The sequence below is a fragment of the Schistocerca piceifrons genome, chromosome 3 (genome assembly GCF_021461385.2).
Source record: "Schistocerca piceifrons isolate TAMUIC-IGC-003096 chromosome 3, iqSchPice1.1, whole genome shotgun sequence".
NCBI lineage: Eukaryota > Metazoa > Arthropoda > Insecta > Orthoptera > Acrididae > Schistocerca > Schistocerca piceifrons.
The window spans coordinates 891338004-891362856 of record NC_060140.1 but is presented as its reverse complement, the minus strand read 5'-3'; the positions used below and the strand labels follow the sequence as shown (position 1 = coordinate 891362856).

Here is a 24853-nt window from a genome sequence, read left to right as displayed (position 1 = left end):
ACTTCATGTCCCAAAGTGCCATCCTCTCTGCGCCGAACCAGAACATCCAAGAATGGAAGGCATCCCTCCTTTTCAATTTCCATTGCGAACTTCATTTGATAGTGGAGGGAGTTCAGATGTCTTAAGAAGTCTTGCTTTCCGTTCTGCAGATAAGGCGCGAACCATGAATCTCATCACGTGACGAAACCATCTAAAGGCGGATTTATTGTTTCGAGTCTTTGCAGTATAACTGCACTGCACCTACAGCAGAAACCAGTTTACGTTGGTATTTGTGACAATACCGAAACAGGATTCTGTCTTCATAAGTTTCTGAAACTCTGCAGTACGCCAGTAATTCTATATGCACCGCATAAATTATGTTCACACGAGGCAGTCGGTGTGAAGTCGCTGATACGCGTATCTGCGAGGAGTCGCTAGGAGCTGTCCCAGTGTGATACTACTAGGGAAGGCGAACACGCCAAGACGTTCCCGCTGCTTCCCAAAGACGGTAGCCGACGCAGCAGATAATGCGCATTGTACGCGACAGCCATTGTTCCACACCTTCCACATCTCCAGTCTGTCTCTCTGCGTCTACAGTAGTTTCCTGCGCGCTGCGCGAGACAAACAGTGTATACTAACAACTGTATCACAGAACTACAGCACCTCCCTGATCACCTATTTTGTCCCTTCAAAGAACCTGAGGTACAGCCGCATACACTGCACGAAGATCAGTTTCGTTTCAGGACCAGAGAAACTACCACCCAATCAATTTTGCCACTGCGCTGAGTAATGTAAATCAGATTATACAAAAATCAAGACGCATCCTTAACGGCGAACAACGTGAGACGGCGACAAGGCACTGGACACGCATTCCGGAGAATGGCAGTCTCATAACCCCGCGCAGCCACTCAAATTTAGACTTTCCACGATTTCCCTGAATCTTTTGTCGGGACGCCTCCTTTGAAAAAGCACGGTAGATTTTCTTTACCTTTCTCGCCCACTGCGAGCTGGAACACCTACGGTACCAAAAATATTTTGTATCATTGTTGTTGTTGTGGTCTTCAGTCCTGAGACTGGTTTGACGCAGCTCTCCATGCTACTCTATCCTGTGCAAGCTCCTTCATCTGCCAGTACCTACTGCAACCTACATCCTTCTGAGTCTGCTTAGTGTATTCATCTCTTGGTCTCCCTCTACGATTCTTACCCTCCACGTTGCCTTCCAATACTAAACTGGTGATCCCTTGATGCCTCAGAATATGTCCTACCAACCGATCCCTTCTTCTAGTCAAGTTGTGCCACAAACTTCTCTTCTCCCCAATACTATTCAATACTTCCTCATTAGTTATGTGATCTACCCATCTAATCTTCAGCATTCTTCTGTAGCACCACATTTCGAAAGCTTCTATTCTCTTCTTGTCCATACTATTTATCGTCCATGTTTCACTTCCATACATGGCTACACTCCATACAAATACTTTCAGAAACGATTTCCTGACACTTAAATCTATACTCGATGTTAACAAATTTATCTTCCACAGAAATGCTTTCCTTGCCATTGCCAGTCTACATTTTATATCCTCTCTACATCGACCATCATCAGTCATTTTGCTCCCCAAATAGCAATACTCCTTTATTACTTTAAGTGTCTCATTTCCTAATCTAATTCCCTCAGCATTACCCGACTTAATTCGACTACATTCCATTATCCTCGTTTTTCTTTTGTTGATGTTCATCTTATATCCTCCTTTCAAGACCCTGTCCATTCCGTTCAACTGCTCTTCCATCATATAATAACAAATTAAGAACTTTATGACCCTACAGATTGTAATGAGTGAGTTTGTGAGTATCAAAATATGCGGTGTAAATGGCTGTATCTTTTGACTGCATTGACTTCATAGTCTACATTTATTACATCGCCAATGGACCATAGACCTTACAACGGGAGCGTACCTATTTGCCCCCACCGATTTGATTCGTATCGACAGGGTGCGTTCACAGCTCTCAACCGTTTTTGAGAAAATCTAGTTTGAAAGCTTTAGGCATGCATGTATACCAATGTGTGGTCGCTACTAGCTACGTAGTTCGTAGTGGAGCGAGTAAGCATTTGGTGCATAAAATGAAACACTGTGGTTCGCATCTCGTTCCAGTTTTTTTTTTTTTTTTTTTTGTTTGTTTTCCGCAACCCAAGATAACTCTAAGAACAGCTTTATTATGACAGTGGAAATGGTCAGTATCTAAGGAATCATTTATTGTTAACATAATCTTCATCCTGAAACTTAGGGTTTTTCTCTAACATTTTGTAAGTGGCTTACCATCATACCGGTATTCCTGCAGGAACGTTTCAACCCACCAAGATCCCATTTTCCCGGTATAGGCACAAGTATGGTACGACTCACCGTATGAACCCACTTTCCCGGTAATTCTGCAGTTAGTTTTGACCCACCACAAACAACCGCATATGTACAAACAACTTTTGGTTGGTGGAAGAAGAAAGGGAACAACGTTTACAAATACGGAGAATACTTCACTCGTGTGTCAGGTATGTCGACAGCAAGAGAACGTGAACCTGATTGTGAAGTCGAATCGCTTTACAGTGAAGTTTCAAAAGTACGATTAAAAACGGCGCTGGTGTGTAATTAACATCTCCTTCTCCAAAACAGTCTCATCGCTTATAAACGTTCTGCAGTAATAACACGAGAATACATGGAAATTGCAGAAGAAATATTTCGCAGAATTTTCGAAATGCTAGCGGAGAAACAAGTCGTGGTACAAGACGAACTAATTGCCCACCAAGGCATTGATGAAGGCGTGTTTGAAGAAACTGAAGAAGTCGCTTCATCATCAGATGTAGGGTAGTCAATCCAGAGAGAGAGGATCCAGGAAGGAGTTTGGTCACTCTTCGTAGAAGGAGAGCTCCCCGCCTCAAAAGTCACATTATCTGGAAAATTACTTGCGAGAGATGGTAACATCTTCAAAGTCCGGCAAACCAACAACTGTAGTATACAAGAAATTTCTAATTGACGTCTTGAAGCCATACGTGAGAGAAGAACAATTTCTTTTGCTCCTCGATTTGTGCGAAGCGCAAACGAACCCGGTTTTGTACGACGAAAGTGTTCAAAATACAGAGGGTCTAACAACATGCAGTAGTAAAGTAATTCCTCAAAAATGAACTCCGCTGGTGCAACCCTGGGACGTTTATTTTTACAGGCAGATGAAAAACTTTATAAAGCGAGTACGAAATTGGTAGTACATCATCGAGCGTAATAGAGAGATAGCTCCAAGAGAAGACTGCATAAAAAGTCAACCAGTCGTACATCATCAGTTGTCTGCACCAATATTCGGTGATATGATCAGATATGCATGGTATGCCGCGAAACTGTGTAATGACCGAGAACCGTTTATGAACGTAAACCAAGTTTTTTTTTTTTTTTTTTTTTTTTTTTTTTTTTGCAGTAGAAACATTGAAGAAACCATGCTCATACAAAAACTCTGCGTCCATTTCGTGTACCGTATATCACAATAATTATTGTGTAACATGTTTCTGCGATCAGTACTATCCTGATTCGTGCAGTGCTCCAAACGTGTCATAAGTTTAGGTACTATAATGTCACTAAAAACACGATACTGATTTGATTCAAAATGGTCGTGTATCCTTATCATTTTCAATGGCCTTACGAAAATACTGCTATTTTGTTTTTCTATTTTGCAGGACAAATATTATGCAAATAATAAGTGAATTATTAAATACTGGTGACTTAGACAGTCGTAATAAATCTGTTATTAGAGTTACGTGGGAATAGAAAAAAGCACCAGCAGCCAGATTCGATCCAGAGACGTTACACTCACGAAATTAAGCACTTAATCACTTGGTTGCGGACTCCTGGCCGGTTAGTAACCAAACAGTAACATATGTAAGCATGCTTAAAACTTTCAAAGTCGATTTTTTCCAAAACGGTTGAGAATTGCACCTTCCACTTCACATAAGTTCAAGTATAGCCATGCTCGATACACCCTGTCAACATGAATCAAATTGGTGAGGGCAAGTACGTACGGTGCCCTAGTCAGTACACTAAGTGATCAAAAGTATCCGGAGACCCCTAGAAACATACGTTTTTCATATTATGTGCATTGTGCTGCCGCCTACTTCCATATACTCCATTTCAACGGCCTCAGTAGTCATTAGACATCGTGAGAGAGCAGAATAGGGCGCTCCGCGAAACGCACGGGCTTCGAACGTGGTCAAGTGATTGGGTATCACTTCAGTCATCCGTCTGTGCCCGACATTTCCACACTCCTGATCATCCCTAGGTCCACCGTTTCCGACGTGATAGTGAAGTGGAAACGTGAAGGGACACGTACAGCACGAAAGCGTACAGGCCGACCTCGTCTGTTGGCTGAAAGTCTCATGATTCTCGTATATTAAGGTCACGAAGTTCTTTTTCTCGTCTCCCGAGATTTAAGCCGTTGTGTCAAAGTGCATAAAACCTGAGCCATTTACCGTTTTAAAAGTACTTTCAGCTTTTCCTGTTGTGTAAAAGCATGAAGACAATAAGTGCTCAGTCTGCTACAGAGGCTGTTTTTATGTCACTAAAATTATTATTTTTGTTTTGTTCCTTATATTGCATATAACGTTAATCACCTGTCCACGTCATCTGCCGACTAGTTTCTTTTGCATGGCTTTCCAAAAATAGCAGCCGGCCGGTGTGGCCGTGCGGTTCTAGGCACTTCGGTCTGGAACCGCGTGACCGCTACGGTCGCAGGTTCGAATCCTGTCTCGGGCATGGATGTGTGTGATGTCCTTAGGTTAGTTAGGTTTAAGTAGTTCTAAGTTCTAGGGGACTGATGACCACAGATGTTAAGTCCCATAGTGCTCAGAGCCATTTGAACCATTTTTTTTCCAAAAATAGCAGGTTTGTGTGTTTCATTTGGATGAATAAAATCAAATACCATGCCACGTTCATTTCTCTTTTTAACACATTAACGTCATCGAAAATTCGTCTAAAACGTTGGAAGGTGTATGACGAGCTTGCTCCCTAGTTTTCAACAATTAATAAATGGGGAACTGATATCGTTCGTGTTCGCACCTCTTTTGACAGTGATATATTGAAAGGACAGTTGGATGAATAGTTGTATAAGTATATAAGAAGGGAGAGTACAGGACATTTTATGTGAGGATTAATTATAAGCAAACGTTGTGTATAGTGGATGCTGAACTGTTAACTTCTGACAACTGTGAGAACGAGTTCCAAGCAATGGTTAGCCTGTTTCAGAAAATTCAATGCATTTCTGAGTAAATTTAATGCTGTGGACGAGACATGAGTCAACCAAATACCTACAGAAACCAAATTGAGTAGAAATCAGTGACCCTGGACCAAAACAATGGCGAAGTCGTTTACCTCTGCCGGAAAGATTGTATCATAGTTTTCTGAAATACAAATAGAACATTTCTTATAGTTTATCTTGAAAATGCCAAAGAAAAAAGTAACAGGCGTGTTGCAAGCAAGTATTTTCAATTCTGAAATTAAAAAAAAAAATGCTACTAGGACAACTCCCACATAGGTGCTTTGTTATTGGGAAAACTAAGGGATTTACGCTTCGAATTGTTAACATCCACTCTAATCGTCATGCTTCGTTTCTCTGACTCCCAAATACTCTCACCTCTGTACAAATTTGTGATTGTAAAACGTTTCTTTAGACCAATGAAGACCGAGCGGGGTGGAGCACTGATTAGCATATTGGACTCTCATACGGAAGGAGGAAGGTTCAAGTCGACGTCCGGCTATTCTGATTTAGGTTTTCCGTTATTTCCCGAAAACGCTTCAGGCAACTGCCGAGATGGTTCCTTTGAAAGGGCATGGCCGATTTCCTTCATCGTCTTTTCCTAGTCCAAGTTTGTCCTGCGTCTCTAATGACGTCGCTGTCGACGGGATTCGTAAACACTAATCTCCCCCTCCTCCTCCTACTCCTCCAATGAAGACGTTACGGCAGCTATACAGAGGCATGATATAGTCAAACAGCACATATAAATGGAATGGTACAAGAGGCCAGAATCAGAAAAGGAGTAACATAGGACTGTCATCTCTGATATGTAATCTTTCTATTGAGGAGGCATTGAGAAAAGTAGAGGAGTATATCGACGGGGGAATGTGCCACAGTCAACTAATCAACATGAAACTATTTTCTGATAATATAGCACTGATCGCCGAAAGTGAATAAGAACTGAATTGGTTGTGTAATGAATTGGACGTATGTTAGCTGGTGGCTATAGAAAGGAAATACACAGAAAGAAAACTACGATAACTCTATCACAAATTGTTGAAGAGATGGATGAATTTTGCTATTTCAGAAGTAGAATATGAGAAGAAGGAAAGTGCAAGAAACACAATACTGGCGATTAAAATTGCTACACCATGAAGATGACGTGCTACAGACGCGAAATTTAAACGACAGAAAGAAGATGCTGTGATATACAAATGATTAGCTTTTCAGAGCATACACACAAGGTTGGCGCCGGTGGCGACACCTACAACGTGCTGACATGAGGAAAGTTTCCAGCCGATTTGTCATACACAAACAGCAGTTGACCGGCATTGCCTGGTGAAACGTTGTTGTGATGCCTCGTGTAAGGAGGAGAACTGCATACCATCACGTTTCCGACTTTGATAAAGGTCGGATTGTAGCCTATCGCGTTTGCGGTTTATCGTGTCGCGACGTTGCTGCTCGCGTGGGTCGAGATCCAATGACTGTTAGCAGAATATGGACTCAGTGGGTTCTGGAAGGTAATACGCAACGCCGTGCTGGATCCCAACGGCCTCGTATTACTAGCAGTCGAGATGACAGGCATCTTATCCGCATGGTTGTAACGGATCGTGCAGCCACGTCTCGATCCCTGAGTCAACAGATGGGGACGTTTGCAAGACAACAACCATCTGCACGAACAGTTCGACGACGTTTGCAGCAGTATGGACTATCCCTCCGCCACACACCGTTGGGTGGCTTGTGGAGTATAAATGTAGATGTAGACCGTGGTTGCGGTTACCCTTTACGCTGCATCACAGACAGGAGCGCCTGCGATGGTGTACTCAACGACGAACCTGGGTGCACGAATGGCAAAACGTCATTTTTTCGGATGAATCCAGGTTTGTTTACAGCATCATGATGGTCGCATCCGTGTTTGGCGACATCGAAGTGAACGCACATTGGAAGCGTGTATTCGTCATCGCCATACTGGCGTATCACCAGGTGTGATGGTATGGGGTGCCATTGGTTACACGTCTCGGTCACCTCTTGTTCGCATTGACGGCACTTTGAACAGTGGATGTTACATTTCAGATGTGTTACCACCCGTGACTCTACCCTTCATTCGATCCCTGCGAAACACTACATTTCAGCAGGATAATACATAACCGCATGTTGCAAGTCCTGTACGGGCCTTTCGGGATACAGAAAATGTTCGACTGCTGCCCTGGCCAGCACATTCTCCAGATATCTCACCAACTGAAAACGTCTGGTCAATGGTGGCCGAGCAACTGGCTCGTTACAATACGCCAATCACTACTCTTGATGAACGATGGTAACGTGTTGAAGCTGCATGGGCAGCTGTACCTGTACACGCCATCCGAGCTCTGTTTGACTCAACGCCCAGGCGTATCAAGGCTTTTATTACGGCCAGAGATGGTTGTTCTGGGTTCTGATTTCTCAGAATCTATGCACCCAAATTGCGTGAAAATGTAATCACATGTCAGTTCTAGTATAATATATTTGTCCAATGAATACCCGTTTACCATCTGCATTTCTTCTTGGTGTAGCAATTTTAATGGCCAGTAGTGTACATAGCAATGAGGACTGCAAAAGGTAGAAGAACTTTCTATAAAAATAGAAAATTTTCACGAAAAAGTATGTTTATAGCGCAGTTCTGGATGGTTATGAAATATGGAAAGTGGGGAAGGGGAAGATAGAAATGAAACAATTAGAAGCCTTTGTAAAGCGGTGTTACTTTAGACTGCTGAAGAACCCGTAGATTGATAGAGCAAGGAACGAAGAAGTTCGGCAATGAGCCAATGGCGAATCAGTGACTAATAAAGAATATAATTAATCGGAGAGATTGGTTGGGCACGTGTTACGACGAGCTGTTGCTGAAATTTGCAGGTGAATGGATGCCGGAGGAAAGAATCGCATGGTCATACCTGTACACGATGTGTGTCAAAAGGTAATGGAATTTTGGTATTTCACGTGTTGTGTTATCCGATTCGCGCCATTTTTTAGTTCTCGTGTTGGTAAAGTTATCTGAGACGTATCTAAAAAGTGTTGGCCCTATTGGATACTCAGTCAGTTGTCATCTGTCAAAAGGATTATATATGTGTTGGTAATATTGGCGATTGTTTAACTTCTATAAAAACGAATTAGGGAATTTGTTTTAAATTTTGTTGTAAGAAAATAAAAAAGTGCGGCAAAACTTTAGAAACACTAAATACTACTTTGTGAGTCCCCCAAGTGTGAAACAAGGGTTTAAGAAGTCAGCTTTCGAAAAAGTTCGTGTAGACATTAAGGATGACGAGTTACTGGACGCCCAAGCACAAGATGAAATCCGGAAAAAGTGAAATAAATGATTATGAACTATCGCCGAAGTACAGTCAGAGAAGTCGCCGATGATTTTGGTGTATCGTTTGGTTCATTCTAGGAAAATGTTTTGGCTCTTTTCGGTATGAAACGTGTGCCATCAAAAATTTATTACAGAACTGTTGAATTTCGAACCAAAACAGCGGCGGAGTCACTAGGTGAAGGGAACAACGATTCTGAACTACTGAAACTTGTCATAACAGGTGATGAAACATTAATTTATGGATGTGTCGTCGAAACCAAGCGTTCTCGATCTCTCGGACCGAAAAAAGCTCGACAACAGCGCTGAGATAGAAAGATTATGCTCCTTGTGTACTTCGATTTTAACCGCATAATGCTCCTGTTTGCTTACCCTAAAACTGAACTATCAATAACGAGTTCATCCCCACCTGCGCGAGTTTAGCTACGAGACGTTCATTTGTTTCGTGTCGTATTGTTTGGAGAGTGGTGTATGATGTCAAAGCGTTGCTGACTATTGAAATTTTCATCGTGATAAACATCACAAATCTCAACAATAATTTGAAATCGCCATTCTCTAAATAAATACGGAGCGAAACAAATGAAGATCACATAGCTATAACAACATGTGAAATGGCGGCAGAAGCCTTATCCTTTACTGATAAATTTTATCAAATATGTGTGTAACAGTAAGAAATTACAACATCTAAGAAGAAGTGCTTCAACACATCATGAACAACCAAAGCGAAACCAAAATATGAAAAAAGCATGACAAGCTGTAGAATCTATGGTAGACATAAAAGTACCAGCGTACATAACGAATAGCGTCACGCGAGAAAGAAAATAAGCAAAACATCCAACCAAAGATAGCTCTTAAGGTAGTGAAACACGTTTGGACAGTAGAAAATCTATAAAATGGTTTCTTGCACAAGACGGTTTTTTTCTATTTCTTATCAAGTAGAGAAATGAGAAGAGTTCCAACATCCAAAACATGATTGTAGTATCAAACCTTGAAAGTATTTTAATTTCCCTGCAATATCTCTATACAGCTCCATGTCATGTAGTGAAAGAAGAAACCAAAGACCACAAATGTAAAAATAAGGATCGGAAGATGAGAAGTAACCTCACTTGTTGGCTGTTCATTGCAGCCGGCCGGGGTGATCGAGAGGTTCTAGGCGCTACAGTCTGGAACCGCACGACCGCTACGGTCACAGGTTCGAATCCTGCCTCGGGCATGGGTGTGTGTGATGTCCTTAGGTTAGTTAGGTTTAAGTAGTTCTAAGTTCTAGGAGACTGATGACCTCAGAAGTTAAATCCCATAGTGCTCAGAGCCATTTGAACCATTTTTTGTTCATTGCAGATAGTACATGACATCATGTTAACCACGAACGCCATGAATATATTCTATATTTATTTTATTTATTATACACCTTTCGCCTACGTTCATGGCACATCTTTTCAATAATTGTCATTAAATTATTCTACAACACATACAGGCAGTTTCGATAATAGTTTTTCATCCCCTGTATTAAAAAAGGCAAAATCCCGTGTTGGTAGCCAAAGATTAAAAGGTAATTCGAATGCCGGATGAGGGCAACATCTGAAATTGTCTTTAAAACAGCAGCCTTTCATATTTTGGAACTTAAATGTAATGAAACATTGAGTAGCTGAAGTTCACAGTAATTTATTAAAAGTGTTCAACCTGCGTAAAAAGCAATAATTAAGCACATGATGCAACCACAATTTAAATTAACACATTTACACAGAGATAAACTTTCAAAATTAATGTGGTCATTCCCATTCTGGCAACGATCACTTTAATTACGAATCCAGCTTTGTAATTGACGACAGCTCATTCGCAACCACTCGTCGGTTAATCGCCTGAACTAAAACTGTTATTACGTTAGCAGTACTGCTCTACACTCCAGAGTGGACTAGAACGCAGCACTGATCCTACAGATGAATATATTCCCTTTTTGCATCAGTATTTCACGTGTTTCAAGAAGTTAAATTATATTTTGATTTGATGAAATAATTTACAACTAGCTGCACAAAAGAAATTTTATTTCTATACCAGCTTGGGGCACCTGCTTGCCTTCTCCAGAAGATTAAAATTATCGCATTAAAAGCGAGCGTCAAAAATAAGCAGATGTATGCAGCATATTGTTGTAGTGATGTGGATGATAGTGCATGTAATAATACGATAATTCTAATTTGCTAAAGAAGGGCACTAGGTGACTCAAACACGTAAAAAAACAGAATTTCTTTTGTGGAAGTGGTTGCTGATTTTTTTAAAAATATAGTTACATTGCTGGACGTGGATAAAGGAGTAATACTTTGATAAACTATTAATTTCGTCTTAATTAATTTCAGCACACCCTTTCTGTCCCAGCCTATGTTCAACGTTCAGCTCGATAAATTTTTTACAACGCTTGCCCCGTAAAATGTCTGCTGTATACACCGAGCTTCAGTTTTTATTATAGAACTTTACGGCTCCCGTGATTATCAAATTACCTCTTTGTGCTTTCCTCCGAATAAGTGACGCAGTTGTGAAACTTGGTATCTGTAACTGGTAGGACTGAATTTTCAATCCCTCTTTAGATTTGTCATCGACTCTCTGACTCAGTGTTTAATAAAAGTTTCTGGTTCCCAGCCCCTGATGTACCGAACGCAGTTGAGGTTCGTTGTTAATGTGGTTAGTTTAGTTTTAAAGTACAGGGTGATTCAAAAAGAATACCACAACTTTAGGAATTTAAAACTCTGCAACGACAAAAGGCAGAGCTAAGCACTATCTGTCGGCGAATTAAGGGAGCTATAAAGTTTCATTTAGTTGTACATTTGTTCGCTTGAGGCGCTGTTGACTAGGCGTCAGCGTCAGTTGATGCTAAGATGGCGACCGCTCAACAGAAAGCTTTTTGTGTTATTGAGTACGGCAGAAGTGAATCGACGACAGTTGTTCAGCGTGCATTTCGAACGAAGTATGGTGTTAAACCTCCTGATAGGTGGTGTATTAAACGTTGGTATAAACAGTTTACAGAGAATGGGTGTTTGTGCAAAGGGAAAAGTTCTGGACGGCCGAGAACGAGAGATGAAAATTTAGCACGCATCCAGCAAGCATTTGTTCGCAGCCCAGGAAAATCGACTCGCAGAGCTAGCAGAGAGCTGCAAATTCCACAATCAACTGTATGGAGAGTCCTACGAAAAAGGTTAGTTATGAAACTTGAACGTCAACTACCCGAGGCGATGGATCGGCCGCCAGGCAGCCCGTGACAGAACACTTCATCACTGGCCTCCAAGAAGCCCTGATCTTACCCCCTGCGATTTTTTCTTATGGGGGTATGTTAAGGATATGGTGTTTCGGCCACCTCTCCCAGCCACCATTGATGATTTGAAACGAGAAATAACAGCAGCTATCCAAACTGTTACGCCTGATATGCTACAGAGAGTGTAGAACGAGTTGGAGTATCGGGTTGATATTGCTCATGCGTCTGGAGGGGGCCATATTGAACATCTCTGAACTTGTTTTTGAGTGAAAAAAAAACCTTTTTAAATACTCTTTGTAATGATGTATAACAGAAGGTTATATTATGTTTCTTTCATTAAATACACATTTTTAAAGTTGTGGTATTCTTTTAGAATCACCCTGTATAATAATAATTAAAGCAAGACTTCCAAATTCGCGGGCAATTTACTGAACAAATTCATCGTCAATATAATTAATGGGAAGGAGGACCCTGTTGTTCGTAACTTCTCAAATCTCGGAATATAGCTACATTAATTTCCCATTACACTTTAATTTTGGCAAGATATTTACTGTCTGTCACAGCGACTGCCGGAAACTACGCTTCAAAACAATAGTATACTGCAAATCGAATTAATGTTCATTAAGCTTTTCCAACGAGCAGCGTAGATTCATCTTTCACTGTTTTTCAAAAATCGTTATGTTTGATAGTGCCAATATTTATGTTCAAAATCCTGTTACAAGACAACTCAGTATGACTTTCTTCATCTAAAGAAATAGATTCAACTAGAGCTTAAGCTCTAAACGACATGTGAATCTATGTGACTTTGTCGCTTTTACGTTACAACTAAGATCAACTTCATTGGAGATTCCAAACTGATGCAACAAGGAAACAGAATTCTACCATTTTTAATTTTCGTCACATGCTTCAACCAAAAATCCAATGCGCAGGCTAATTTAAACGCAGGAATGCGGCAGGTGTACAGAAAGGCCTGCGAAGGATCAAATGGTTCAAATGGCTCTGAGCACTATGGGACTCAACTGCTGTGGTCATAAGTCCCCTAGAACTGAGAACTACTTAAACCTAACTAACCTAAGGACATCACACACATCCATGCCCGAGGCAGGATTCGAACCTGCGACCGTAGCGGTCGTGCGGTTCCAGACTGTAGCGCCTTTACCGGTCGGCCACTTCGGCCGGCTGCGAAGGATCGATGGTTGTTACAGGGACTAGCAGTTCACGCTGAACGTGAATGAATTTAATGTATTGCTCGGGTGAATCAGATTCCAGGCTGAGATTCACTTGAATATTAAGGAACTACAGGGTGTTCAAAAAGTCTCTCCGCAGTGCCGTATGATAGTTATCCGCGAGAGCTGTATGACTGTTCGCCTGCCTGGGTTACTTCCCTTCATTTGGACTCTCCCAACATTCCACTGTTTCCTTTATCTCAGCCAGCGTCAGTAGTATCGTTGGTGTGTGTCGTTACGTGTTGACCTGAACGTTTTAGTTCCTTTGTTCGTTTGTTTCGTTTTTGTCACTGTTAAAATGCTATCCACTGAAGAACGTGTGTTTTTAGTGGAACAATGTGGTCAAAGCTGGCGGTAAATACACATTTTCAGTTCGTCAAACATTTAATTCAGTTTTCCCAGAAACAACATTCCCACATTGAGATATTGTGCGAGATTTGATTAACATATTTCGAAGTACGGGTTCAGTGACAGATGTACCGAGAAGTGGTCGTCCTAGCGTTTTGTCTGAGGATAAATTACTCGATATTTCCGATAAAATGTCCATGAGTCTGAACAAGTCAGTAAGAAAACTCGCCCAGGAAATCGAGTTTCATTTCGATATATTCACTGCGGCATACGGCACGCGAGGCTAACAATCATACGGCACTGCGGAGAGACTTTGTGAACACGCCGTATAATTCATACATGGAAGAAGTCACTTACTTGTAAGGTTAGTTTATGAATGCCTCTCATCAATGTGACACCCTCATTATTTTGCACTAACGGAAAAGGTAGAGAACATCCAACGGAGCGCGGTACGTTCCATCACATAATCCATCCACACATATACAAATGGATGTGTGTGTGTGTGTGTGTGTGTGTGTGTGTGTGTGTGTGTGTGTGTGTGTGTGTGCGCGCGCGCTTTCCACATCTCCCACTAAACCACCTCACCGATTTCAACTAAACTTGCTACACATATCACTTACTGTCTGGAAATCATCGTTGTGTGGGTAAGAACCATCTACATATCAAAGAGGAGGGCATGGGGGTGAAAAAGAAGCGTAGCACATGACGCGTGTATACACATACACTGTGAGATCAGAAGCATCCGGACATCTGGCTGAAAATCACTTACAAGTTCGTGGCGCCCTCCAAAGGTAATGCTCCAATTCAATATGGTGTTGGCCCATCCTTAGCCTTGATGACAGCTTCCACTCTCGCAAGCATACGTTCAATCAGGTTTCTTGGGGAATGGCAGACCATTCTCCACGAAGTGCTGCACTGAGGGGAGGTATCGATGTCGGTCGGTGAGGCTTGGCACGAAGTCGGCATTCCAAAACACCCCAAAGGTATTCTATAGGATTCAAGTCATGACTCTGTGCAGGTCAGTCCATTACAGAGATGTTATTGTCGTGTAACCACTCCGCCACTGAACAAGTGTTCGATCGTGCTGAAAGACTTACTCTTCGATAATGGGAAGCAAGAAGGTGCGCCGCGCGGGATTAGCCGAGCGGTCTCGGGCGCTGCACTCATGGACTGTGCGGTTGGTCCCGGCGGAGGTTCGAGTCCTCCCTCGGGCATGGATGTGTGTGTTTGTCCTTAGGATAATTTAGGTTAAGTAGTGTGTAAGCTTAGGGACTGATGGCCTTGCAGTTAAGTCCCATAAGATTTCACACACATCTGAATATTTTTGAACAAGAAGGTGCTTAAAACATCAATGTAGGCCTGTGCTGTGATACTACCACGCAAAAGAATAAGGGATGCAAACCTCCTCCATGAAAAACACGACCACGCCCTAGCACCACCCCCTTCGAAATTTACTGTTGCCACTACACACGCTCGCAGATGACACCCTGCCATCGGATCACCACATTGTGTACCGTGATTCGTCACTCCACACAATGTTTCTCCACTATTCAATCGTCCAATGTTTGCGCTCCTTACACCAAGCCAGGGGTCGTTTGGCATTTAACGGCGTGATGTGTGGCTTATGAGCAGCCGCTCGACCATGAAATCCAAGTTTTCTTGCCTCCCGCCTAACTGTCAAAGTACTTGCAGTGGATTCTGATTCAGTTTGGAATTCCTGTGTGATGGTCTGGATAGATGTCTGCCTGTTACACATTGCGACGCTCTTCAACTGTCGGCGGTCTCCGTCAGTCAACAGACGATGTCGGCCTGTACGCTTTTGTGCTATACGTGTCCCTTCACGTTTCCACTTCACTATCACACCGGAAACAGTGGACCTAGAGATGTTTAGGAGTGTGGAAATCTCGCGTACAGACGTATGACACAAGTGGCACCCTACCACATAACCACGTTCGAAGTCCATGAGTTCTGCGGAGCGCCCCATTCCGCTCTCCCACGATGTCTAATGACTACTGAGGCCGTTGATATGGAGTATATGGAAGTAGGTGGCAGCACAATGCTCCTAATATGAAAAACGTACGTTTTGTTTGGGTGTCCGGGTACTTTTGATCACATAGTGCATAAACAAATATCTGGGCAGTTTCATGTTTCCCCGCTAGTCGTTTAATAAGCGGGAGAGCGTTACAGAGATACGGAACAATCAGCTACGGCAGACACTTTAAGAGAGACGTGGTTCAAAAACTGGTTCAAATGGCTCTGAGCACTATGCAACTTAACTTCTGAGGTCATCAGTCGCCTAGAACTAACCTAAGGACATCACACACATCCATGCCCCTAGGCAGGATTCGAAGCTGCGACCGCAGCGGTCGCTCGGCTCCAGACTGTAGCGCATAGAACCGCACGGCCACTCCGGCCGGTTGAGACGTGGTGTACCATGAAGAAGTTTACTGTTGAAGTAACGAGACCGTCCGTTCAAAGAAGAGTCGTGTGAGATGGCAATTTATACGATACACATCTCGTGAATTTACTAATTTTTGAAAAATCTGGGAAATTAGAGCTCCTACAGAGGTTAATCAACAATCGTTCTTCCAGAATGAGATTTTCACTCTGCAGCGGAGTGTGCGCTGATATGAAACTTCCTGGCAGATTAAAACTGTGAGACGGCACACACTTTTAATCTGCCAGGAAGTTTCAATCTTTCTTCCTTACAACAGAGCGCAAACATAAGACATACATTTTTATTTGACCTTTCCGTATTATTCGTTAGTGTTACTGTTGCAGTAGGTAACTAAAAAGTGAATATTTTTGTGGTGGGACTATCAGCACAACCAGGGCGCCTTAATTCACAATTTGAGAAACACTGATGTAACTTATACAATACGATTACACACAGGGCGTTGCAGACATTTCTACGTGTAGAGAAACATGGGGTGGACAAAAATATGGATACACCGCAAGAAATGGACCCCATGGCTAGCTGCAAGTCGCATTACTGCTGAGGATTATGTGATCATTTTGACTGATCAGGTGCATCCCATGACACAATGTTTGTTCCCCGACGGTAATGACGACAGGGGCCCTGTTCACACTGCCGCCCAGAACGAGGATGAAATTTCGCATCTTCCCTGCCCACCACAGTCGCCAGATCTCAGTATTATTGTCCCCTTGTGGTGTACTTTGGATAGAAGTGATCGTTATCCACCTCCTTCATCATTACCTGACGTTCCTACTATTTTGCAGGGAGACTGGTGTAAGACTCCTTTCAAAACCATACATGACCTTTATTTATCCGTTCTGAGACGACTGCAAACTTTTATGAATGCCAACTGCTTTCCTGCACCGTGTCAGGCACGGTACTGTGTTGTGATTTTAATGTTTCATATTTTTATCCATCCTTTGTCATGTATACTCGGCAAACCACTGTGAAGTGTATAAGAGGGAGTGAGTCCCATTGTACCACATATTATGGTTTCTTCCCCGTCCATTCGCACGTGGAGCCTAGGAAGAATGGCTGCTTAAAAGCCTCTCTGCACACTGCAATAAGTCTAATACTCTCCCCGCTGTCCCTACCGAAGCCTTACGTTGGGGGCTGAAGCTCTCGATTCTTCAGTCACTATTTGTCCTCGGAATTTTGTACGTACAGCTTGGTGAGATAATTTGCATCTATCTTCAAAAGTCTACCAACTGAAACAAGATATCCGCGAACCTCTGCCGTGAGTCAAATAGACCTGTGACCATCGTCCTGCCCTCCTTTTGTATACATTCAACAACCCTTGTTAGTCGTGTCTCGTATGTATCCTACGCACTTGAGCAATATTCTAGGATCGTTTGCATCAGTGTTTTGTAAGCAGTCTCCTATGTACGCTGTGCATGTTTGCAGTTTCCTACTATCCTACGATCTAAAGGAAATCTGCCACCTGTTTCACCTACGACTGAATTCTATCGTTTCATTTAACATCCCTACAAATTTTTAGACCCAAGTATTTATACTGAATTGACTGATTGTATTTTTGTCTCACTGATATTATAGACATAGAACATAACTTTTTTGTGTTTTGAAGTGTGCAACACTACATATCTGAACATTTTAAGTAAGTTGCCTGTTTTTACACCCTTTTGGAATCTTATCAAGCTAGAAGTAAATATTTCTGAGTTTTTTTAAAGATAGTACTTTATTATAGAAATCAGAAATTTGTGGTAAGGTCTTACGAGACCAAACTGCTGAGGTCATCGGTCCCTAACCTTATGCACTACTCAATCGAACTAACTTACGCTAACGACAACACACCTCCCATGCCCGAGGGAGGACTCGAACCTACGATGGGGCAGCCGCGCGGCCCGTGATAAGACGCCTCATACCGCGCACCCCCCCCCTCCCCCCCTGCGCAGTTTTCTTATAGGTAACTATATCATCTGCAAAATGTCTAAGGTTGCTATTGGTATTGTCCACCAAGTTATTAATATACAGCGTGAACGGGAAGTGTCTTAACACGCTTTCAGTACTGTCGATGCCTCTCCATCCAAGATAACACGCTGTGTCCTGCCTACCAATTAATCTTGAATCTAGGTCACATACTTTGTTTGAGCGTACTTTAGTTAATGAATGTTGGTGTAGTACCGAGTCACGTGATTTTCGAAAATCAAGAAATACTGCATCAGCCTAATTACTTTTGCAACGGCCTTGCCGCAGTGGATACACCGGTTCCCGTCAGATCACCGAAGTTAAGCGCTGTCGGGCGTGGTCGGCACTTGGATGGGTGACCATCCGGGTCGTCGTGTGCTGTTGCCATTTTTCGGGGTGCACTCAGCCTCGTGATGCCAACTGAGGAGCTACTCGACCGAATAGTAGTGGCTCCGGTCAAAGAAAACCATCATAACGACCGGGAGAGCGGTGTGCTGACCACACGCCCCTCCGGTCCGCATCCTCATCTGAGAATGACACGGCGGTCGGATGGTCCCGATGGGCCACTTGTGGCCGGAAGACGGAGTGCTAGTTACCTTAATCGACGCTTTTCGAAATGTCATGCCATAAAAGCGCAAATTGTGGTGGTTTAAGACCTGACATAGGACCCTGTGTAGCTGCAATTTTATTTGGCAGTCACGACTAGATCTTGAAAGAAGTAATGCGTGATGGGTGTTAGTGTATAATTACCTGTTAATATGTAAATGTCGTGTGACTAGGCCCTCCCGTCGGGTAGACCGTTCGCCGGTTGCAAGTCTTTCGATTTCACGCCACTTCGGCGACTTGCGCGACGATGGGGATGAAATGATGATGATTAGGACAACACATCACCCAGTCCCTGAGCGGACAAAATCTTCGACGCAGCTGGCAATCGAACCAGGCCCTTAGAATTGACATTCTATCGCGCTGACCACTCAGCTACCGGTGGGCGGACATGTTACCTGTTGTACATCCTACATATGCTCCCGGACGGACTTTTTACCTCTTGTATTCGGCGAGAGGCCGTGGTATCGACAAGACAGTACTTCCACGCTGACGTCCAGGAGTACCTCAACTACCACATTATTGGATCGGAATGGGAGATTTTGTCCTTTGGCCATGGCGATTTCGGCTCTCAGTTCTCTAATTACACTACTGGCCATTAAAATTGCTACACCACGAAGATGACGTGCTACAGACGCGAAATTTAACCAACAGGAAGAAGATGCTGCGATATGCAAATGATTAGCTTTTCAGAGTATTCACACAAGGTTGGCGCCGGTGGCGACACCCACAACGTGCTGACATGAGGAAAGTTTCCAACCGATTTCTCATACACAAACAGCAGTTGACCGGCGTTTCCTGGTGAAACGTTGTTGTGATGTCTCGTGTAAGAAGAAGAAATGCGTACCATCACGTTTCCGACTTTGATAAAGGTCGGATTGTAGCCTATCGCGATTGCGGTTTATCGTATCGCGACATTTCTGCTGGCGTTGGTCGAGATCCAATGACTGTTAGCAGAATATGGAATCGATGAGTTCAGAAGGGTAATACGGAACACCGTGCTGGATCCCAACGACATCGTATCACTAGCAGTCGAGATGACAGACATCGTATCCACATGGCTGTAACGGATCGTGCAGCCACGTCTCGATCCCTGAGTCAACACATGGGGACGTTTGCAAGACAACAACCATCTGCACGAACAATTCGACGACGGTTGCAGCAGCATGGACTATCAGCTCGGAGACCGTGGCTGCGGTTACCCTTGACGCCGCATCACACACAGGAGCGCCTGCGATATTGTGCTCAACGACGAACCTGGGTGCACGAATGGCAAAACGTCATTTTTTCGGATGAATCCAGGTTCTGTTTACAGCGTCATGATGGTCGCATCCGCGTTTGGCGGCACCGCGGTGAACGCACATTGGAAGCGTGTATTCGACATCGCCATACTGGCGTATCACCCGGCGTGATGGTATGGGGTGCCATTGGTTACACGTCTCGGTCACCTCTTGTTCGCACTGACGGCACTTTGAACAGTGGACGTTACATTTCAGATGTGTTACTACCCGTGGCTCTACCCTTCATTCGACCCCTGCGAAACCCTACATTTCAGCAGGATAATGCACGACCGCATGTTGTAGGTCCTGTACGGGCCTTTCTGGATACAGAAAATGTTCGACTGCTGCACTATCCAGCACATTCTCCAGATCTCTCACCAATTGAAAACGTCTGGTGAATGGTGGCCGAGCAACTGGCTCGTCACAATACGCGAGTCACTACTCTTGAAGAACTGTGGTATCGTGTTGAAGCTGCATGGGCAGCTGTACCCGTACACCCATCCAAGCTCTGTTTGACTCAATGCCCAGGCGTATCAAGGCCGTTATTACGGCCAGAGGTGGTTTTTCTGGGTACTGATTTCTCAGGATCTATGCGCCCAAATTGCGTGAAAATGTAATCACATGTCAGTTCTAGTATAATATATTTGTCCAATGAATACCCGTTTATCATCGGCATTTCTTCTTGGTGTAGCAATTTTAATTGCCAGTAGTGTATTTTCCCTTACACAGACTTGCATGAGATGAAAATGAAATAGTTCCTGTATATCTACTGATTCTTTATTATGACATGAGTTGTTGACGTTAGAATAAAGCATTAGTAGCCCAGTTACTACATCTACATTTCTCTTCTTCAAACCAGCTTGCAGTGCTTGGTGGAGGATGCATCTGGTACCACTATCACGATTGTTGGCAAGCCTCCACGTTTTCCCGGCATACTTATTACGCAAGAAATTTCTTGCATGAAGTAACATGCTGCCTGAGTCTTCTTGGAACGTATACTCGGAATGTTGCAGGTAACCCCTTCCATGAGCATAACACTCCTGTTGTAGAGTCCGCCATTGAGGTCTGATCACCATCTCCGTAAGGGCCCTGCTGCATACACGCCACGGCAGCTCTGCTGGCAGTACTGCAGTCTGCCAGTACGTCCGCCAACAGAGCCGCCAGAAGAAATTCTTCAATCTATGCTCATTACTGAAGTGGTCATAGAAAAGCCAGTGGCTGTGCTTTGTGTGCGACGTCGAATAAAAAGATAATGCCTAAAAAGGAGAATTTCTGGGTACATCCTTTCACGGCTGTTCGTTCCGCAAATGGGTTGTTCTAGACACTATACAATAGTCTGAGCAATTACAATGATAACTTTTTCATTTACGTGAGAATGTCACGACATTCATTCGAAGAGTTAGAGGAGGTTTGCCGAGATGAACTGAATGAAAAGGACACCATTTTAAGAAAAGCTATCCTGCCGGAAGAAAAGATTTTGACTCACAGTTTGCCTAGAAACTGAAGTCACCAGAACAAAGAGTGATGTCTAACCTATTTGTATATGGTACTGTCTAATCAACAATCAATTATTTGTAGTTAAAGTTCCAGTTGCAACTGTAATATATACATACACCCCTTCCACTCTGGCCCACACGATCATGTGGGTTCCTTCTGAGTCACTCCGGGCTGCAATGATAGTGTGAGTTTCCGGTTTATGTTTGGCAGCTGGTTTGTTTCACATTGTCACCACCATAGCGCAACAGATCATTCCAAATTTCAACGAAAACACAAAGCCATGCTTCACCGAGATAAATACGTTTCCCCATATTTCGTTGACTGATGGCAGTTGCAGCATTTTGGACTGAGAAAGTGAGTTGTCTAGTCACATGCATTAAGTGCTAGGTGGATTTTATACAAGTCTGAAATTTGAGTAGCACAATAACTCTAGTGACTTCTTTAACAAACTATCACCATGCGAATTTTTTAGGTATTTTTGCTTGATTCTGCAGGTCATAATGTATGAAAATTGGTACAGATTAGAAAGGGATGAGTTACTTTTCAGTTTTTATTTTGAAAAGTTCTGTTATAAAATCAAATTAAATATTACAAATAAATGTTCTGGACAAAAAGTAAGAAAAGACTCGCATTTATCTACGTCTCTTTTCTTAAAATAATTCAACCACGTCTGGCATCTCGGATCCATTTAGCATCACTTGCTGCAGCAGTACATGCAGCTGTGCTATTTCGGTCTATAAATAGATTTGGAGGATAACTTGCATATCCCAGATAGTACTGAGTTTTATCTGAGCTGCCACGTTCTTGTGACTAGGCCGCGCGGGATTAGCCGAGCGGCCTGGGGCGCTGCAGTCATGGACTGTGCGGCTGGTCCCGGCGGAGGTTCGAGTCCTCCCTCGGGTATGGGTGTGTGTGTTTGTCCTTAGGATAATTTAGGTTAAGTAGTGTGTAAGCTTAGGGACTGATGACCTTAGAAGATAAGTTCAAAAATGGCTCTGAGCACTATGGGACTTAACATCTGAGATCATGAGTCCCCTAGAACTTAGAACTACTTAACCCTAATTAACCTAAGGGCATCACACATATCCATGCCCGAGGCAGGATTCGAACCTGCAACAGTAGCTGTCACGCGGTTCCGGACTGATGCGCCTAGAAGCTAAGTCCCATAAGATTTACACACATTTGAACATCTTATGACTGGAGTGGAGCATCAGCAACAGGCTATGTGGAAACTGAGGATCAATAATTTCCATGGTCTACAACCAGCCGGACTCAAGAATCTGCTTTATTATTATTACTAGTTTGAATGTGTTTGCAACGTAAACGGGCGTATTCTTCTAACTGGGTTTTAATAACGACGCTCATGATTTCCAACACGTTTTCTTCTTTTCTGTTCGCGATTTCAATAGTCCTGAGATGAAGTGGTCTCGTCTGAATCTCGTATAAATTAAGATTTAGGGTCAAAATTACCTATAGTGCAGATGTGGAACTCGAAAAAGTGGGCCGCGAATAACGCCCTTCGGGTCTGTTGGCATAGTGCTGCCTTCCATTAGCCGCTACGCGTTTCATAGGCAACACTGCCAGGCTGTCAGACCTGCCGGCAGAGCAGAGCTGCGTCGCTCAGGTAAGAAGCCAAGTGCTGCGGGCTCCATTGTGTCACATGCGTTGTGTCTGGCGTCCCTATCGGCAAAGCTGCCGTGGCATCCCAGTGCGGCAGGGACCTAACGCCGTCGCACTACTGTTTGAACCCCTGACAATACACGCTGTATTCCTTTGAATACTCTGTCTTCTCTACTAGTATCACCTCTCCCACATTGGAGACTATGTTGTTGTTGTGGTCTTCAGTCCAGAGACTGGTTTGATGCAGCTCTCCATGCTACTCTATGCTGTGCAAGCTGCTTCATCTCCCAGTACCTACTGTTACCTACATCCTTCTGAATCTGCTTAGTGCATTCATCTCTTGGTCTCCCTCTACGATTTTTATCCTCCACGCTACCCTCGAATACTATATTGGTGATCACTTGATGCCTCAGAACGTGTCCTATCAACCGATCCCTTCTTCTAGTCAAGTTGTGCCAAAAAATTTCTCTTCTCCCCAATTCTATTCAGTACCTCCTCATTAGATAAGTGATCTACCAATCTAATCTTCAGCATTCTTCTGTAGCACCACATTTCGAAAGCTTCTTTTCTTGTCTAAACTATTTATCATCCATTTTTCACTTCCATACATGGCTACACTCCATACAAATACTTTCAGAAACGACTTCCTGACTTTTAAATAAATACTCGATGTTAACAAATTTCTCTTCTTCAGAAACACTTTCCTTGCCATTGCCAGTCTAAATTTTATATCCTCTCTAGTTCGACCATCATCAGTTATTTTGCTCCCCAAATAGCAAAACTCCTTTACTACTTTAAGTGTCTCATTTCCTAATCTAATTCCCTCAGCATCACCCGACTTAATTAGACTACATTCCATTATCCTTGTTTTGCTTTTGTTGATGTTCATCTGATATCCTCCTTTCAAGACACTTTCCATTCCGCTCAACTGCTCTTCCAGGTCCTTTGCTGTCTCTGACAGAATTACAATGTCATCGGCGGACCTCAAAGTTTTTATTTCTTCTCCATGGATTTTAATACCTACTCCGAACTTTTCTTTTGTTTCCTTTACTGCTTACTCAATATACAGATTGAATAACATCGGGGATAGGCTGCAACTCTGTCTCACTCCCTTCCCAACCACTGCTTCCCTTTCATGTCCCTCGACTCTTATAACTGCCATCTGGTTTCTGTACAAATTGTAAATAGCCTTTCGCTCCCTATATTTTACATCTGCTTCGTTCAGAAGTTGAAAGAGAGTATTCCAGTTAACATTGTCAAAAGCTTTCTCTAAGTCTACAAATGCTAGGAACGTTTTCCTTTCCTTAATCTTTCTTCTAAGATAAGTCGTAAGGTCAGTATTGCCTCACGTGTTCCAACGTTTCTACGGAATCCAAACTGATCTTCCCCGAGGTAGGCTTCTACCAGTTTTTCCATTCGTCTGTAAAGAATTCGCGTTAGTATTTTGCAGCCATGAGTTATTAAACTGATAGTTCGGTAATTTTCACATCTGTCAACACCTGCTTTCTTTAGGATCCGAATTATTATATTCTTCTTGAAGTCTGATTGTATTTCGCCTGTCTCATACATCTTGCTCGCCAGATGGTAGAGTTTCGTCAGGGCTGGCTCTCCCAAGGCTATCAGTAGTTCTAAAGGAATGTTATCTACTCCCAGGGACTTGTGTCGACTTAAGTCTTTCAGTGCTCTGTCAAACTCTTCACGCATATCATATCTCCCATTTCATCTTCATCTACATCCTCTTCCATTTCCATAATACTGTCCTCAAGTACATCGCCCTTCTATAGACCCTATTGGAGAGTAACGTACATGAATTTGTCGCTCGAGTATTTTGTAAAAGACTTAGTTGTGAATGAATTACTTTTCATTAAGATTATTCCAATGAATCTCAGCGTGGCATTTGCATTTCCTACTAGTTTTATGTGGCCATACACATCAGCCACACTACATTGGCCATACCACATCGGTTGGTTGGTCCCGAATATTTTATAGATGTAGCTGTTTTTTGGGCGTTGCTGTAAGTGTATAGTCCAAACAGTAGTGGGTTCGGCACATTTCATA

General features: G+C 43.0%; 1 protein-coding gene and 1 pseudogene across 1 annotated transcript in view; both read left to right on the top strand.

Moving 5' to 3' along the window:
* The window catches only part of LOC124789526 (orcokinin peptides type A-like), a 417616-nt gene that overhangs the window by 342787 nt on the left and 49976 nt on the right, over nt 1-24853 (top strand). The window lies entirely within an intron of this gene.
* On the top strand, nt 18065-18182 carry LOC124790588 (annotated as a pseudogene).